We start from the raw sequence: 13,877 nt of genomic DNA, 5'->3' as shown, positions 1-13,877 counted from the left end.
TGACACTGGGGAAGTGAGGGGAGGACCAGCTAATCTACTAGCAACCTGATCTCATCTCCTTTCAAAAAAAAACCAAAACACTTCCATCCTACCTGACCCCAGCCCAGTGGACTCAACCATTCACTGCCTGCTTGGAGTTAAAAATAACCCACTCATGTTTATTGTCAAGAAATTAATTAGCCTGGGCAGAACATGACTTTTCAATGACAGAAGCATGCTGAAATGAGTATTTTTGGAAATGGGCACAGAGATGCCTGTCTGGGGTTCTGTACATGCCTACCATGTCCTGTCCTTGACTTCTGTCATACAAGTGGTGGGGGTAACAGAGGTTACAAGGTTTATCCCCTCCTTAACTAATAAGAGTTCTGAGAAAGTGTCCTCTATCCTGCGCAGAAGGAATTCCCCACTGACCTGATTTTCAGGTGATCAGGTATGGACAGGTGGTCCCTGAGTTTCCTCTCAGATGTGTGCCAGGCACTAAGGGTGAACTGTGAGCCCAAACTGCATTCCCTCTGTGGTCAGATGAGGCTACTTCCTGTTGGAACATGGACTGAGGCATAGATAAAAGAAATATATAGATCGAACCTGCTTAGGGGTTAGTGATGCTGGGTGCAAGGGTTCAGGGGCTACAGGCAGAGCAGCAGCGTGTTCCCAGGCAGCTTCTGAGGTTACTCAGCTCCAAATGAGGCAGATGCTTGGCAGGGCTTTCTGAAGATTTTCTGAAAATTCTTTAACATCAACCTCAATACAATAAAAGGTTTTCAGATATTTACCTGGACTAAGGGGAAACATTCCCAAAACTTCTGGGAGATTCTCAGGTGGAAAAACAGCAAGGTCATTTTCATTTGGAACTTGCCAGAAATGGGACAGTGTCACAAAACACCTCAACACATCCTTGGAAATCAACAACGGTGATTAAAAGAACCCCTGCTTTACAAAATATGTTTTGAAACCATAAGACAGATAGGTTCACCTAGAGAAAAATAAGACTTTCCCCTAAGGATGCAGCTAGGCTTTGCATATCCCTTCTTTTATTTTTTAATTTTTATTTGTTTATTTATTTTTGGCTGCACTGAGTTTTCCTTGCTGCATGCGGGCTTTCCACCGTTGTGGCGAGTGGGGTTACTCTCTAGTTGCACTATACAGGCTTCCCATTGTGGCGGCTTCTTTTGTGTGTGTTTTTTAAAAATTTTTATTTTTACTTTATTTTACTTTACAATACTGTATTGATTTTGCCATACATTGACATGAATCCACCACGGGTGTACAAGCTCTAGAGCTTGTGGGCGCGGTAGTGTGGTGCACTGGCTTAAGTGTTCCACAGCGTGTGGAATCTTCCCAATCAGGGATCAAACCCACGTCCTCTGCATTGGCTGGTGGGTTCTTATCCACTGGATCACCAGAGAAGTCCTGTATATCCCGTCTTAAAAGAAGATCTACACCTTCAGCTGTCAGTGTTCTTTCCCAGTGACTCACTCCTTATTCCTTTAGCTTCTCTTTGCTCCTTTTGCAAACTACTCTTTTGAAGGTCATGGAGTCCCCAGTCTGGAAACCAAAGTTACTATGTAGTCTCCAGCCTCCGCCAACTTTTACATGGCACAGATGCCAGTGACCACCCTTCTTTGCCTTAAACCCACTCCCCTTGCCTCTGTGATGAGGTTTTTCTTCTGATTCTCCTCCTTATTCATCCCTGCCCCTTTCTCACTTTCCAAACCTGTCATCACTTCCTGTATGGGTCAACTCAGTCTGGTACCCAAGGACCAGAACCAGCGACGTAAACAATGGAAATTTATTTCTCAAAGTGCTGGAGGCTGAGAAGTCCAGCGTCAAAGTGCCAGTTGATGTGTTTCCCAGTGAGGACTCTCTTTCTGCCTGTAGACCACTGTTTTCTTGCTGTCTTGTCACATGAGCTCTTTGGGCTTGTTTGAGGTATTATAAGGCCAATAATCCTATAAGGGTCCACCCTTTAAACCTCAGTTACTATTAATTACTCTCTAAAAGGGCTTCCCAGGTGGCTCAGTGGTAAAGAACCCACTTGCCAATGCAGGAGACGCAAGAGCGGCAGTTTCAATCCCTGGGTCAGGAGCTCCATCTCCAAATACAGAGCTCTGTATTTGGCCAGGAAAACACAATTTGGTCCACAGCACATCTTGTGGAACCCTGTTGGCAGGGTTCTTACCAACCTACCTACGTGGTCTTCCTGCTGCATAACCCTCTCACTCATAGCTGAGTTCCCTGGGAATTTGGAATGAATTTCTGATGAGCACGCTCTGCTGCTTCAACAGCACTCCTCACCCTTGCCTTTTTGTCCTCACTGGAAGCAGATTGATGCCTTGGAACAGTGCACAATATGGCCTCTCCCCCTCCCTGCCATGTGTCACTCTGGACTCCTGTGGTTTTCTAAACACCATTCCCTGTGCACTCCTTCCTCCATATACTGCACCCCACCCCGCTCCCCGTTGCCCCTCTAAATGCAGGCTGCTTCCCGCCCCCATCCGTTCTCCAGTACTGCTCGTTTCCTACAGTTCTTTTCTGACTCCTCTCTCCAGCCGGAGCCCTTCCTCCCCTGAGTCTCCAGGGCTGCCTGCTCACCTTTTCTGCTGCTCCCCTCACTGATCCCTCCGTCTGGAACCTGTGTGTCTCTGTGTAATTGTAATCTTGGTGGCCCTCCTCTGCCACCTGCTCAGAAGTGGGTCTTTTCTGCCCAATAGTGGGCATCAGTCATTGAAGCAGCATCATGGTGGTTTGCACAGAGCAGATTCTCAATGCGTAACTTCAAAGGAGGAATCTGCAAGCTTCTATGTAATGCTCGAAAGTTGAAATATTATCTCTGTTTTCTAAATTCATCCTCAATCTTTTCATGATGAGTGATGTCAAGAGTGCCCTGAAAGGATGAAATTGCAGAAGAAAATGGTTTAATCCTCATGGATCTTTTAAATTATTCAGACCTGAAATGGTAGCCAGAAGTCTTTCATTATCCACTATAGAAATATTTCAGTGATTGATCTGACAATGATCAGCTTAAAAAAAATTCCAAGTTAGTTTTGGATAACAGTTTGTGGTTTCCTCTGTAAAGGCACTTCTGAGGCCATAGATTGCCTGGGCTTCTACTGTGCCCACGCTGCCATCGCCAGCCTTTATCTTCTGTTGTTATTAATGTTTGGCTCCTAGTGGTGAGGGGCACAGTTCAGCCCGTTAGGATCCTAAGGTTTGGTTGATGATTTATAAATTACCATTTATTATAGAAAAGAGTAAGAGGAAGGAAAAAATAGCCTAGGCAGCCAGTTAGACAGTTCCGCTCTCTAGATGTTTATTGAGTGCCTGTTGTATGCTGGATATTGAGATGGAGTTGTGTGTGTGTAAAATAATCTTTGTTATTCTTACGGACATAGAAAACAAACTTATGGTTATCAAAAGAGAAAGAGGGGAGAGATAAATTAGGAGTTTGGATCAATAGATACACGCTACTATATATAAAATAGATAATCAACAAAGACCTGTACAGCACAGGGCGCTATATTCAATATCTTGTAATAACATAGAAAAGAATCTGAAAAACAAAGTATATATGCATATATGTTTATAGAACTGAATTGTGTTGCTGTACACCTGAAACTAACCCAACGTTGTAAATCAACTATGCTTCCATTTTAAAAATACCTTTTAAAAAGTCCTTGTTATTGAGAAGCTAGAGAGGATGGTCATAAATCGATCATTATGGACAATCAGTTGCCATAAGACATTGTCTAGAGCAAAAGAGAAGAGAGGAAAGCATGAATATGCTTCATGAGTCTGCAGATTAACAGAGCACACGTGTATACGTGCATCCTAAAAATGTTCTTTCGAAACAGACAAGTGTCCTTGCAAATAACTAATCAAACTCCCCTCAAACACAACTCCTAAGAATTCAGGACGGTGGAGCCTGGGAAACTACATTATCATTTAAGCAAAAAAGCATGACCATCTGAAAGGCAGGAGATACTTCTGAGGCCATAGCCCTCATAGGCTAGTCCTATGGATGCTTTCTCCCTCCCTGAGTTTCCACAAGCCAATCTGAGTAACTCTACCCTGGGGGTAAATCCCCATGTCTTGTTATTTCTGAACCTTCCTTGATTAGTCAGTTGATTGGTCAGTTTCCTCATTTGGAACAACCCTCTGTATTCTTTCTTCTTTATTTTTTTTTTCATAAGAGATGCGATTTCATTTTTAATTTTTTTTTCACTTTACAATATTGTATTTGTTTTGCCATACATCAACATGAATCTGCCACGGGTGTACACGTGTTCCCCATCCTGAACCCCCCTCCCACCTCCCTCCCTGTACCATCCCTCTGGGTCATCCCATTGCACCAGCCCCGAGCATCCTGTATCATGCATTGAACCTGGACTGGCGATTCATTTCACATATGATATTATACATGTTTCAATGCCATTCTCCCAAATTATCCCACCCTTGCCCTCTCCCACAGAGTCCAAAAGACTGTTCTATTCATCTGTGTCTCTTTTGCTGTCTTGCATACAGGGTTATCATTAGCATCTTTCTAAATTCCATATATATATATGTTAATATACTGTATTAGTGTTTTTCTTTCTGGCTTACTTTACTCTGTATAATAGGCTCCAGTTTCATCCACCTCATCAGAACTGATTCAAATGTATTCTTTTTAATGGCTGAGTAATACTCCATCGTGTATATGTACCACAGCTTTCTTATCCATTCATCTGCTGCTGGACATCTAGGTTGCTTCCATGTCCTGGCTATTATAAACAGTGCTGCGATGAACATTGAAGTATACGTGTCTCTTTCAATTCTGGTTTCCTTAGTGTGTATGCCCAGCAGTGGGATTGCTGGGTCATATGGCAGTTCTGTTTCCAGTTTTTAAGGAATCTCCACACTGTTCTCCCCAGTGGCTGTACTAGTTTGCATTCCCACCAACAGTGTCAGAGGGTTCCCTTTTCTCCACACCCTCTCCAGCATTTATTGCTTGTAGACTTTTGGATCGCAGCCATTCTGACTGGTGTGAAGTGGTACCTCATTGTGGTCTTGATTTGCATTTCTATGATAATGAGTGATGGTGAGCATCTCTTCATGTGTTTGTTAGCCATCTATATGTCTTCTTTGGAGAAATGTCTGTTTAGTTCTTTGGCCCATTTTTTGATTGGGTCGTTTATTTTTCTGGAATTGAGCTGCAGGAGTTGCTTGTATATTTTTGAGATTAGTTGTTTGTCGGTTGCTTCCTTTGCTATTATTTTCTCCCATTCTGAAAAATAATATGGAACGCTTCACGAATTTGCACGTCATCCTTGTGCGGGGCCATGTTAATCTTCCCTGTCTCGTTCCAGTTTTAGTATATGTGCTGCCGAAGCGAGCACTCCTTCTTTCAAGGAGACTTACATGTTATGGAGGGGATTAAGACCAAGGCTGATTTTTATGTTTTTAACTACTTTTTGGTTTGTTTGTTGATTTATTTATATTTTTTGTCAGTGCCACACCCTATGCAGGATCTTAGTTTTCCAACCAGGGATCGAACCCACGCCCCGCCACAGTAGCAGCGCAGTATCTTAACCACTGGACTGCCAGAGAAAAAGCTGATTTGATTCCCTTTAAGAAGTTCTAGTGAGTCTCTGCTAGGTATCAGGTGCTATGCTGGGGTCTACAGATACAATGTGAACTAGATACAGCCAAGTCTTTATAGACTTAATTGGGAAGAAGACAGGTAAGCAACTATAGTGTAGCAAGATAAAGACTATGATGGAGAAATACAGCTCGATAGGGGATTTATCTTGGACTTAAACATTTTCTATGATCTATTTGTTCCTTTGCTGAGCACTGGGAACTGAGATAGGGAAAGAGTCACGGAAAGATGTGGTGATGGTTAAAATGACACAGAGTCTGCAAAGGGACCGTCGCTGGACTTGCTTATTCTTGCTAGCTATACGTTACAGAACACCACTTTTAAAAAAAATTGTCTTTTAAAAATATTCATTATTTTTATGTATTTGTTTGGCTTTGTCCTGTCTTAGTTGTGGCATGTGGGGTCTCCAATCCTGATTGCCGCACTCCGTATCTTTTAGTTGCAGCATGTAGCATCTACTTCCTCATCCAGGAATCGAACCCAGGCCCCCTGCATTGGGAGCGAAGAGTCTTAGACCACCAGGGAAGTCCCCAGAACACCGCTTTTAAAGGAAGTCCTGATATATCCATCTTACGAACTTATATGTGTGCTTTTATGTAAGGAGTCAGTCTGCCTCCTTTTAAGTCTGTGTTTCTCTTGAGTCATTTGGAATTTGGAAGGTATTTTCTCAGAGAAACCTCATAAGTTATGACCAGATCCCCAGGCTTGCCCAAAAGGCTGTTATATGCATGATGTACTTGAGATAAAGTACTAGATTTCTGCTTTGAGAGATCTTAGAAACTGTTTATGTTACTGTGGGAAAATGTTCAGCATTCCAGATTGGAAAATAAGCCAGAAAACTTTCCCCCTTGTAGCCTTCATGGGGAGAACAAGATTTTCTTTTCTCTGTGCACCTCCTTCCTGAACAATGAAGAATTTCCCAGGTCCAGGTCCCTGGGATGTGGGATGGGGGATCCAGGTAGGGGCTAGCAGGGGGTAGGAGGGGTGTGCATAAGCTTGTTGATTCTTAATGAAGATTCCCAGTACATTTAAAGTACACGTATCATTTCATTGAATCCTTACAACACACCCATGTTTGCTTTGGAATGCTGCTGTGATCCAGGGCTGAGACCTTGGACCTCTTCTCCTACTAAACTCCCTTATTCGGCCCCATGGATTTAAATATCATCTGTGACATCACCGTCTCCCATGAACTCTGAACTCAGAGCACCTACTGCTCATCACTTAGACGGATAGTAGGAATCTCCAGCTTAACCTGTCCTAAACTGTACTTTTCATCTTCTCTCTGCAAACCTGTCCTTTCCATAGTCTCCTCCATCTTTGGCAATGGCAACTTGGTACTCAAAACCTTGGCATTATCCTCAAATCCTCCCCGGCGCCATATCCAGTTCATCAGCAAAATGCTGCTGGTACATCAAAATCTCCAGACGCCTGTTGCTTCTCACCCTTCCACCTGCCACCTCTCTGGTCCCCATCCTTATCACCTCCTGCCTGAGCTGCTGCCAACTGTTTTCTAATTGGTCTCCTCCTTCCACTTTTGGTTGATTCCCCAAATAGCAGCCGGAGAACATCATTTTAAAACAGAAGTCAGTTTATGAAACTCCTCCTTTCAAAATCCTCCAGCGGCTTATTATTTTAGAGCAAAAAGCAAAACCTTGTTCGTAGCCTGTGAGGCGCTGTGTGTCCTGGCCTCCTGCTTTCCCTCTGAGTTCATTCTTCCCACCCTCCCTTCCCATCACACTTCAGCCACTGTTGGATTTTTTTTTTCTCTATGCCAGTTTTTTTTTTTTTTTTTTAACAAAACCTGGTAAGTCTTTCCCCTGATATCTATGTGGCTCACTCCCTCTTTCTTTGTCACAGATATATTTCCGAGTCTCCTCTCTGAAGTATACAAAATAACAAGTGTCCTATACTGCAGTCCCATTGCATAGATTTAAATAGACTGCTAGGTACTCTGAAGGGTGGCTGTGCTGACTGGTGCAGAGTGGTGACAACACCAAGAACAAGGGAACAAAGACTGTTGTACTAGACTTCACCCTCCCCACATCAAAGCCAAGGCCAGACCATGTTGAAGTGGTCGATTAGACTTGCTTTCATTCCTCCTCATATTATGCACTTTCCAGATCCTTTTTTCATAGCCACACACCTATTACACTTTTAATGTTTCATATTTGGTATTTGAGCTAATTATACATTCTGATGTGAAGAGCTGACTCGTTGGGAAAGAGCCTGATGCTGGGAAAAATTGAGGGCAAGGGGAGAAGGGGGCAACAGAGGATGAGATGGTGGGATGGCATCACTGACTCAGTGGACATGAGTTTGAGGAAACTCAGGGAGATAGTGATTACAGAGAAGCCTGGCGTGCTGCAGTTCAGAGGGTTGCAAAGAGTTGGACATGACTTAGCGACCGAACAACAGCAACAATACATTCTAAGTGAAAAGGCCATTGAAGTTCTGTTTGAAAGGAGGAAACAATTTTTCAGAAATGTAGAAAATAGAGAAAATGTAAAAAAAAAAAAAAAAGAACTGGTGGTGAGAAGGAAAAAAAAAGAGAGTTGTCCAGATTTATGTAACAAATGTTTTTGAGTATCTGCTCTGTGACTCACACCATCATCTGAAAGGTAGAATGAAGTAGCTATATAAAGAGACAAATAACAGTCTCTCACATAGACAGGTTGGCCTCAAATACTGGTTTTCATCCTTCGTACTGCCCCATTCCTGGTACTGAATCAGGCTTTGGGAACCCAGTCATAAATACTAGTCTTGGATATCTTAATACGCTTTCATTTTGTTGGCTGATTTTTCCAGTTAAACATATGGAATGGTGCTGGGTTTGGTTAGAGGGGGCTTCCCTGATAGCTCAGTTGGTAAAGAATCTACCTGCAATGCATGAGACCCCAGTTCAGTTCCTGGGTGGGGAACATCTGCTGGAGAAGGGATAGGCCACCCACTCCAGGATTCTTGGGCTTCCCTTGTGTCTCAGCTGGTAAAGAATCCGCCTACAATGTGGGAGACCTGGGTTCGATCCCTGGGTTGGGAAGATCCCCTGGAGAAGGGAATAGCTACCCACTCCAGGATTCTGGCTTGGAGAATTCCAGGTTGAATTCGAGGAGAATTCCATGGTTGGATGGCATCACCGACTCGATGGATATGATTTTGAGCAGGCTCTGGGAGTTGGTGAGGGACAGGGAAGCCTGGCATGCTGCAGTCCATGGGGTTGCAAAGAGTCGGACACAACTGAGCAACTGAACTGAACTGAACTTGGTTAGAGGAGCAGGAAGGAGAAGGGGCCCAAGTTTTCTCCTCTGATGTAAAGAGCTTCCAGTGTCCTGTTGGAACGACACTGGGCAGGCCTCTCACACTGTTCTGGTTGTACTTGTCAGGAGCCTGCAACCTGAAATGGTGAAGCCGCCATCCTGATTATCATGGTACCCACCATAATGGTCCAGTTCATTAAAGCTACAAGTGTTTCCATCTAGTCTTTTGGCCAAGTAGAGGGATTATATACATACACCATCCTAACACTTCATTTCAAGCATGGTCTTTGGAGTAAGGCGGCATAGGAGCCAGGAAAGGCAGTCACCCATCCTCAAAAGGTGTGTTAGTGATTAAGCTCACGTGGCTGCTAGTACTTGGTTCCTCCACTGGCTCAGTCTGTCTCACATGACCTTCCTGGAGCTTTTCCCCAGAAACCTTCCTAGCAACCAAGTTCTGTTCTCATGAGCCTGGCCCCTGATTGGTTGTTGGAAGAGAAAGAGATGAAGTGAGCTGGCCCCTCAGAACAACTGGTCCCAGTTGCAGCTGACCAGAAAGGACTTTCATAAACGTTTCAGCTTGTTTTTTTTTTTTTTTTTTTCAAAGCTAGAATCTGGGTCAGCTCTTTCTTGTAAACAACACATGGCACCAGAAGTGAGGAACTAATTATGGATCATCCAGAATTGTGACTTTCTGACAGTGTGGAGGAAAACTGCCCAGCCTGTGTCGGCTTCTCAGCCGGTGGCCTCAGATAAACAGGCTGCGGGCAGGCAGCTCCATCTAGAGAGGAGGAGGTGTGCTCTTGTTCCCGACAACGCACGCATCCAGTCTGCACTTGGTCCCTTAGGAACCTAACAGATACTGTGATTACTGTGATTGTAAGCTTGAGAGAAGGAAGTGGGCGGAGAGAAGAGGGTGTTGGGGCAGGGAGGGAGGGAAAGAAGGAGGGAGGGAGAAAAAGAAAACATCTGCCACCGAAGGAAATAAAAAGAAGGGAAGGATTTAAAAAGTGACTTGAAGCCGTCAGGACAATGACTTACTTTCAGACCAAGAGTGAACCGGTGAATTGCGCCAGCAATGAAAAGGGAGGGTGAGAACCCTCATCCTTCTGGATTTAACACAGCAGGAGACCAATGAAAATCTGAGACTCGGGAAGTCGCTAAGTTGAGAAAGTGGTAATGAAAGATGAGCAGGGCTCTGCACCATCTATTAGGAGAAAGGGAGGGGACAGAGAGATGGAGAGAGAGAATAGCAATGGCTGTGGGTTGTGGTAGTGATGTTACATTGCTTTTATCTTGCCAGCGCTGTGGACCGGGAGCCGTGCTGGGCACAGACTATTACAGACAGAAGCAAGGATGCTCACCATATGGGAGGCGATGTAAAAACATGAATAAATGGATTCGCTTTGCCAAATGTTGTCAATAACAACACATGTGCAGACAGGAGGCAGAAAGGAGAGGCTGAGTGGCCCTCCCAGGGTGGAAGATGCTTTGCTAGTGGTGGGGAAAGCAGTAAGGGCAGAGAGCTCCCTGGAAAGGAACCCCGGAGTCTATGGTTAAGTGCCAACAGCATTTTTATCCAAGTTGGAAAATGGTGTTCAAAGGAAAGAGAATGGCAAGTAAAACTCAGGCAGGAAACATGGATTAGCAAGCCAAGATCAGGGGCTGAGAAACTGAAGAAGAGTTCTTAATCTTGGTCTGAAATTATGTCAGACTCTGGACCTACTGCACAGTATGCCTTTCTTGGGAAGGAAACAGTTATCTGGGAGATGAAGATGTGAAAGTGTGAAGACCGTGTGAGTAACGAGCGCCGGCAGCGTCAGCAGGTGCTAACATCTCCTGAGTGGTTACTGCCGCAGGACTCTGGTCCAGATCTGGGCCCACGAGGATCTCACTTGGGCCCCTCCATCATCCTGAATCATAGCTATGGAAAACGAAACTAACTTGCCTGAGATCTCCGAGGAAAATAGTGGCAGAAGGCGAATTCAGACCCCAGCACCGGGGACCACTGCTCCACTGTGGTCACTCAGCGCTGAGACTGGATTGCCTGGATTAGAGTCTGGGGTTGTCTGACTTTAGAGTTCCTTTGGGCTTCCCTGGTGGCTCAGTGGTAAAGAACTCTTCTGCCAATACAAGAGATGCAGGTTCGATCCCTAGGTGGGGAAGATTTCCCTGGAGAAGAAAATGGTAACCCGCTCCAGAATTCTTGCCTGGGGAATCTCATGGACAGAGGAGCCTGGTGGGCTTCAGTCCATGGGGTCGCAAAGAGTCAGACACAATTTAGTGACTAAACAACAAGAGTTCCTTTAATCCATATAACAACCCTATGAAGTCAATACCATGATGGCCCTCATGTTGCATACGCTGCCCAGAGACGTTCAGTAACATGTCCAACGTCACACAGCCAGGAAGTGGTTGTACCAGGATTCAGACCCAGTGAAGCAATCCCAAAGTCTACACTTCGCCTCTCTGTGTGTAAAAAGACTGATGACTCTAGGAAAGAGGGGAAGAGATCCTGTGTCATGGGAGAGAACTAAGATGACCGATACTAATTATAGTTAATAATTATCGAGCCCTAACTTTTTGTCCCATCGCCTTTTTGTGTTTGTTGTTAAATTCTCAAAACAGCACGCTAAGGCATACACGCTCCTGTTTTCCGTATGTCAGGGGTGAAGACACTGAATACAGAAGGATTAAGTTACTTGCCTACTGTTAGACAGTGGGTATATGGGGGAGCTGAGAGTCAAAGGCAGGACTCCTGAATTCCATTCAATTCAAGAAATGTCAGGGGGCTTCCCTGGTGGCCCAGGGGTTAAGAATCTGCCTGCCAATGCAGAGAACAGGGGTTCAAAACTGGTCTGGAAAGATTCCACGTGCCTCGGGGCAGCTAAGCCGTGTGGTACAGCTACGGAGCCCAGGCGCCCAGAGCCCGTGCTCTGCAACAAGAGGAGCTACTGCAGTGAGAACCCTGGGCAGCACAGCTAGAGGGGAGCCCCTGCTTGCTGCGACTAGAGAAAGCCTACACGTAGCAACGAAGACCCAGTGCAGCCCCAAATAAAGAAATCTTAAAAATCAAAAAGAAATGTCGAGGTTACCTTCCAGTTCAGTTCAGTTCAGTCACTCAGTTGTGTCCGACTCTTTGTGACCCCATGAATTGCAGCACGCCAGGCCTCCCTGTCCATCACCAACTCCCCAGTAAAGTCTTATTTAGCAGTGACAGGAGTTACGGGTGGAAAAGATGCAACCCTTGTCCTCAGTGGAGAGTGGACGACAAGAAGGCTAGGTAAGGCACAACAAGGTGTCATGAGGGTGTAGACATGGGACAGATTAAGGGAGTCACTGAGGCTTGGCCTTGACTGGTGCAGGTGGGCTCACAGTGGGGTGCGCAGGTGGCAGCCCCAGATGTGAATTTCAGAATGAGCGAGATGTCAGTAGGAGGCACTGGGGACCAGCACTAAGGCTTAGGAGCAAGGACAACTTGAGTCTGTCGGTCAGGACCACACAGCTGTCCATATTTTGATACAGATAGAGCCCTCAGAACAAAGGAAGCCCAGCATGACTGCTGTTGTTGTTATTATTATTGTTGTCTTTATTGACAGAGCTGGAGGCTGATGCCTTGACTTAAGACTCTTTTTCTCACACTGACGAGGGAGTAAGATCCATCTGGGCAGGAAGACAGTCACCTTCTTGCAGGTGTCCGAGTTTGCTGGGTGGAAAAACCCTTTTTATTGAATTTACTAGATCTTGGGGAGTCATGGCGGAGAAGGCGATGGCACCCCACTCCAGTGTTCTTGCCTGGAAAATCCCAGGGACAGCGGAGCCTGGTGGGCTGCCATCTCTGGGGTCGCACAGAGTCGGACACGACTGAAGTGATTTAGCAGCAGCAGCAGCAGCATGACTCCACTTATGTGTGCTGGGTACTGAGATAGGTTTACTAATCTTTCTTCCTAGTCCCTTTGTGTGTGTTAATTGCTCAGCTGTGTCCGACTCTTTGCGACCCCATGGACTGTAGCCCACCAGGTCCTTTTATATTTGTATTAAAAAGGCCTTACAACCATGCTGATTGTTATCTGCTAATCTAATTAGAGAGAGTGTCACCTGCCTTCTTGGACTCCTAGTGAGTTCTGAGCAGCTCTCCACACCCCGTTCCTCCCCTGGCAGCTTTCCTGTCTGGCTTTCCTTTCTTACTAGAATATTTGAATAACCCAGACCCTTCTTGGCTGTATTTTCCTGAAGGTGCAGCCTCTTTAACTCTCTGCCCTTTCGCCCCAGTCCCCTAGGTCCCATCTGAAAACAGAAGGGGAAAGATGACATCTTACTTTGGTTACCATAGCAACCTTCACCTGCCTTGCTGCTCCCTTTAGAAGCTTCATCCTCCTGTGAAATTATTTTGCATATAATTACTTGGCTCCTCTGGAGGCTTGGGGCTTCCTTTAAGCTTCTTCTTAGAGCCATGATGAGAGGGTGATCATCTGCCTCTGTCCCGGGCTCAGGAATACCTCTTCCACAGCGGTGCAGGCATTAGTCTTGGACCAGAGCTGTCGGTTCCCGTTTCTATCTTTTTGCTTTTAAGAAAAAGTCCGTCAGAAATGGTGAATCTGTGATGTTATACATTTTTAGAATGAGTTTTACTAAAATTAACCCATCATACTTCTAGACTACCACTCAGTTATGAAGACCATGCTTGATTTCTTCACTTGGTCCCAGAAAGCCTCTGTCCATCCATCCTGTGCCCCAGAGGCTGACCCACGTACTTCACATCCCAGCTCCCTTGCTCTCTGGTTCCCAGTTGAGTTTCGCCAAGGCAAGGTGCCAGTAGATCAGAGAAAGAGAGCAAGATGGGAACACTGACTCCCCCCAGCACCGTCTGTGGTGGCACTGAGGACTGACTGTAACCCGCGACCGAAGGTCTGCTGGGCGCCCTCTCCACTCGGCCCTCTGCATCCTGGTTCTGGAAACCGCTCCACTCTTCTCCCCTCTTACTGCCT

At 45.4% G+C, this 13,877-nt stretch overlaps 1 protein-coding gene and 1 non-coding gene across 3 annotated transcripts in view; one reads left to right on the top strand and one right to left on the bottom strand.

Moving 5' to 3' along the window:
* The window catches only part of RCAN2 (regulator of calcineurin 2), a 287,295-nt gene that overhangs the window by 36,467 nt on the left and 236,951 nt on the right, over positions 1–13,877 (top strand). The window lies entirely within an intron of this gene.
* On the bottom strand, positions 5,267–5,372 carry LOC114109807 (U6 spliceosomal RNA). Its single transcript, XR_003586382.2, has one exon. It is a non-coding gene; the product is annotated as a U6 spliceosomal RNA (small nuclear RNA).

The sequence above is a fragment of the Ovis aries genome, chromosome 20 (genome assembly GCF_016772045.2).
Source record: "Ovis aries strain OAR_USU_Benz2616 breed Rambouillet chromosome 20, ARS-UI_Ramb_v3.0, whole genome shotgun sequence".
Taxonomy (NCBI): domain Eukaryota; kingdom Metazoa; phylum Chordata; class Mammalia; order Artiodactyla; family Bovidae; genus Ovis; species Ovis aries.
Note: the sequence above shows the minus strand (reverse complement) of the source record. Positions and strands in the feature narration are given on the sequence as shown.